The sequence below is a fragment of the Nerophis ophidion genome, linkage group LG07 (genome assembly GCF_033978795.1).
Source record: "Nerophis ophidion isolate RoL-2023_Sa linkage group LG07, RoL_Noph_v1.0, whole genome shotgun sequence".
NCBI classification, from domain to species: domain Eukaryota; kingdom Metazoa; phylum Chordata; class Actinopteri; order Syngnathiformes; family Syngnathidae; genus Nerophis; species Nerophis ophidion.
The window spans coordinates 25,839,418-25,845,417 of NC_084617.1; positions in this window are offsets into that span (position 1 = coordinate 25,839,418).

Consider the following 6,000-nt stretch of genomic DNA (forward strand, 5'->3'; position numbering starts at 1 on the left):
CAATTTATAAAAAGCCGGACCGCGTCAGATAGATAGATGGATGATGGATGGATGGATGGATAGATGGATGGATAGATAGATAGATAGATAGATAGATAGATAGATAGATAGATAGATAGATGGATAGATAGATAGATAGATAGATAGATAGATAGATAGATAGATAGATAGATAGATAGATAGATAGATAGATAGATAGATAGATAGATAGATAGATAGATAGATAGATAGATAGATAGATAGATAGATAGATAGATAGATAGATAGATAGATAGATGGATGGATCGATAGATAGATAGTACTTTATTGATTCCTTCAGGAGAGTTCCTTCAGGAAAATTAGAAGGTTCTCGAAACGTCAATACACGATTGAGCGATCAAACGAATCGATAGATGACTCGATTACTGAATAAATCAACAGTTGCAGCACTAATTTAGAGGCATGGTGAACTTTATAGTTGTTATTGTAACACATTATCACAACGTGTGTTAGCTTGACTGCAGGCTTAGACATGGTTTAAAGAGCATAACACAAGTAGCTTGATTTAGCTTTCCTGGGGAATTTGGTCCGGGTTCTCATGGAAACTATGTGTGCATGACCAGACTGGGTCAGCAACTTAAGTATCCCGAGGCACGGGAACTATGAGGACCCGGGTATGCCAAGACCACATGGCAGTCAGGCCAGTTTTCAACAGCGAGCTGCTCAGTCTGCTGCTTGGCGCGGCTTCTGAAGCATTTATAATAACACGTTTATAATAAAAAACTATATTTAAATTTTGAATAACTGTAAAGGTAAAGAGTGCAAAGGTGGTTCAGACGACCGTGTTGAAATGTTATGTCCATCCAATCCAACTATTTATAATCTCTGCCACATTTTCTACAATATACAAATGCAATCTGGAGATATTTTAGCAAGATAACTGCAGTGGTGCATTGGAATGATCCAGACCCAGGAAAATGCATGTTGCAGTAAGTGTTTTTCAGATAGGAGAGATGTTAATGATATATGAATGCCAATATCTTTGAATAAGCCCTGAAGTCATTCAGTAGCAACAGCGGCCGCAAAACAGTTTCAGTCTCGATAAATCACAATAAATGTATTTATTGTACTAACCCCAAAATCAATGAAGTTGGCCCGTTGTGTAAATGGTAAATAAAAACAGAATACAATTATTTGCAAATCCTTTTCAACTTATATTCAATTGAATAGACTGCAAAGACAAGATATTTAATGTTCCAACTAAGAAACTTCATTTTTTTTTTTTGGGGGGGGCAAATAATCATTAACTTAGAATTTAACGGCAGCAACGCATTGCAAAAAAGTTGAAAGAGGAGCATTTTTATCACTGTGTTACATGGCCTTTCCTTTTAACAACACTCAATAAACGTTTGGGAACTGAGGAGACCAATTTTTGAAGCTTTTCAGGTGGAATTATTTCCCATTCTTGATTGATGTACAGCTTAAGTTGTTCAACAGTCCGGGGTCTCTGTTGTGGTATTTTAGGCTTCATAATGCGCCACACATTTTCAATGGGAGATAGATTTGGACTACATGCAGGCCAGTCTAGTACCCACACTCTTTTACTATGAAGCCACGCTGTTGTAACACGTGGCTTGGCATTGTCTTGCTGAAATAAGCAGGGGCGTCCATGTTAATGTTGCTTGGATGGTAACATATGTTGCTCCAAAACTTGTATGTACCTTTAACTATTAATGGTGCCTTCACAGATGTGTAAGTTACCCAAGCCTTGGGCACTAATACACCCCCATACCATCACAGATGCTGGCTTTTCAACTTTGCGCCTATAACAGTCCGGATGGTTCTTTTCCTCTTTGGTCCGGAGGACACTACGTCCAAATTTTCCCCAAAAAACTGGAAAGTGGACTCGTCAGACCAGAGAACACTTTTCCACTTTGCATCAGTCCATCTTAGATGAGCTCAGGCGGCCTTTCTGGGTGTTGTTGATTAATGGCTTTAGCTTTGCATAGTAGAGTTTTAACTTGCACTTACAGATGAAACGACCAATTGTAGTTACTGACAGAGGTTTTCTGAAGTGTTCCTGAGCCAATGTGGTGATATCCTTTACACAATGATGTCACTTTTTGATGCAGTGCTGCCTGAGGCATTTAAAGTCCATAATATTACCGCTTACGTGCAGTGATTTCTCCAGATTCTCTGAACCTTTTGATATTACGGACCTTAGATGGTGAAATCCCTAAATTCCTTGCAAAAGCTTGTTGAGAAATATTTTTCTTAAAATGTTTGCTCACACATTTGTTCACAAAGTGGATACCCTCGCCCCATCCTTGTTTGTGAATGACTGAGCATTTCATGAAAGCTGATTTAATGCCCAATCATGGCACCCACCTGTTCCCAATTAGCCTGTTCACCTGTAGGATGTTCCAAATAAGTGTTTGATGAGCATTCCTCAACTTTGTCAGTCTTTTTTGGTAATCGTGCCAACTTTTTTGAAACATGTTGCAGGCATCAAATTCCAAATGAGCTAATATTTGCAAAAAATAATTCCAGTTTGAATGTAAAATATCTTGTCGTTGCAGTCTGTTCAATTGAATATAAGTTGAAAAGGATTTGCAAATCATTGTATTCTGTTCTTATTTACCATTTACACAACGTGCCAACTTCACTGGTTTTGGGTTTTATATTTCCAAAGTGTCTAAGTGTGGCCCACGCTCTCCTAAATAATGTTTTAATTGCCGCCATCTTGTGGACAATGTGAGAAATACTGGTCAATGACCATGAATTTTATTCATAAGTGATACAGCACAGTATTTACTTATATGACCCAACCCAAACAATTTCCCTTCACAGGGTGGAAAAAATTTAATGCAACCAACACAAAAAATCAACACAAATGGTCACGCATAACACAACCCACTGACTCAACTTTAAGGATGTTGTAAAAAATAAACAACAACAAAAAAACGTCCAAGCACCACAAATATATTTTTTAATTACATCCATTTAAATCTATTACAGTGCATGATGGGAAAAATGCAAAACACTCTCTCTACACTTCTCTTTTTTTTTTTTCACATTTTATATGTTTGATGGTTCTGAGTGATAAAAAAACTTTAAGGAGGTCGTCACGGAAGTAAACAGTATAGGTGTCAAACCTACTCTTAATATTTAATTATTATATATAAATTATATTCATGTATAGGTGTGAAAATACTAACCTTAAGACAGATTATATGCTTTTGAAGTCAAGTGTTTATTTGTGTTTTGGCGACACCTCGTGGTCATTGTCATAATCGTTTATCAAAGGGCATGACGCAGGAAGTGATGCCCACACAATTGTTACTGGATACTTTTCTAATACGGGTCTGCCTTGGTAAAATAGAAGAAATCGTGTGCCTATTGGACTTTGAGATGTTAACTGGCTGTCCAGTTTTGAACAAGTAAGCACTGCAGGACTGCTTGTATCGCACATGACATCACACACAAGTAAAAACGCTGCAGGACTGCTTGTATCGCACATGATATCGCACACAAGTAAGAACTCTGCAGGACTGCTTGCATCGCAGATGATATCACACACAAGTAAACACTCTGCAGGACTGCTTGTGTCGCACATGATATCACACACAAGAAAACACTCTGCAGGACTGCTTGTATCGCACATGATATAACACAAAAGCATGCTGCAAGACTGCTTGTATCGCAACATTAAATCACACACCAGTACACATGCAGGCGTGACTGTATCGCACATGACATCACACACAAGTAAACACTGCAGTAATGCTTGTATCGCACATGATATTGCACCCTAACACTCTGCAGGACTGCTTGTATCGCACATGATATCGCCTACAAGTAAACACTGCAGGACTGCTTGTATTGCACATGATATCATACACAAGTAAAGATGCTGCAGAACTGCTTGTATCGCACATGATATCACACAAAAGTAAACACACTGCAGGACTTTTTTCATCACACATGATATCACACAAAGGTAAACATGTTGCAGGACTGCTTGTATCATACATGATATCACACACAAGTAAACATGCTGCAGGACTGCCTGTATCGCACATTAAATCACACACAATTACACATGCAGGCATAACTGCTTGTATTGCACATGACATCACGCACAAGTAAACACTCTCCAGTAATGCTTGTATCACACATGATATCGCATCCAAACACTCTGCCTACTAGTAAACACTGCAGGACTGCTTGTATTGCACATGATATCATACAGAAGTAAAAATGCCGCAGGATGCTTGTATCGCACATGATATCACACAAAGGTAAACACGCTGCAGGACTGCTTTTATCACACATGATATTACACACCAGTAAACATGCTGCAGGACCGTTTGTATCGCACATAATATAAAATTGCTGTTATTATTACGACATACGGAGGACATTTGTTATATAACCCCGGTGCCTTTGCCTTGGTGGAGGTAATTGCTGGAGATCTGTGAATTAGTTGTCAGGATGAGTTGCATCATACTGGGATGAAACTATAAATAAGGTATCAGATGTAATCCTCTGAATGGGTCACGGACTACTGAGAAGTGGACTTAAGTCCCTGGCCTTGACACATTAGCTTGGTGTTCATGTGTTAAGTCACGCTGGGAGTTGGCGTCACTCAGTAAATAAAAAAATCTACCAACTAGGTTTTAAAAAAATAACTAGTTTTTATAAAGCAAGATTGGAGCGGACACTAAATGTGGCGTTACGTACATCCCAATGTCAACTGTGAGTGGTTGGTCATTTGCACCCCGAGCAGCGGGTGGGGGGGAGGGCTTACCATGCGCCTATGTATAGAATCCCACGGATCGTGTGAGACCTCCGTCAGGCGCGCATCCAAGACGAGGCCGGCAAACAAACCTTTTCCTGCAGTCACGATTTCTTTTCGTGGTCAAGATGCCGTTTTTCCTCGAAGGATCGCCATGGCTCTCCCGTCATACTGTACAGGACACCTGAGACGGGCTCCTCCTTGGCATGGTCAAGAAATCTGTTGGATTGTCTTCGTTAGCTTCAGTGCAGTGTTGCTTTAACGCAGGGGTGCCCAGAGTAGTTTTACTGAGGTCCACAGACTGACAGATCAAAGGCTGTCAATACCAGTTCGATATATTGTATAGATCAGGGGTCTACAAACTTTTTTGACACGAGGGCCGCATTGGGCTAAAAAAAATTGGCATATACATGTATATATATATATATATATATATATATATATATATATATATATATATATATATATATATATATATATACATATATATATACATATGTATATATATACATATGTATATATATATACATATACAAACCCCGTTTCCATATGAGTTGGGAAATTGTGTAAGATGTAAATATAAATGGAATACAATGATTTGCCAATCCTTTTCAACCCATATTCAGTTGAATATGCTACAAAGACAACATATTTGATGTTCATACTGATAAACATTTTTTTTGTGTGCAAATAATCATTAACTTTAGAATTTGATGCCAGCAACACGTGACAAAGAAGTTGGAAAAGGTGGCAATAAATACTGATAAAGTTGAGGAATGCTCATCAAACTCTTATTTGGAACATCCCACAGGTGTGTAGGCTAATTGTGAACAGGTGGGTGCCATGATTGGGTCTAAAAACAGCTTTCCAAAAAATGCTCAGTCTTTCACAAGAAAGGATGGGGCGAGGTACACCCCTTTGTCCACAACTGCGTGAGCAAATAGTCAAACAGTTTAAGAACAATGTTTCTCAATGTGCGATTGCAAGAAATTTAGGGATTTCAACATCTACGGTCCATAATATCATCAAAAGGTTCAGAGAATCTGGAGAAAACACTCCACGTAAGCGGCATTGCCGGAAACCAACATTGAATGACCGTGACCTTCGATCCCTCAGATTGCACTGTATCAAAAACCGACATCAATCACTAAAGGATATCAAAACATGGGCTCAGGAACCCTTCAGAAAACCCATCCATCCATCCATCCATTTTCTACCGCTTA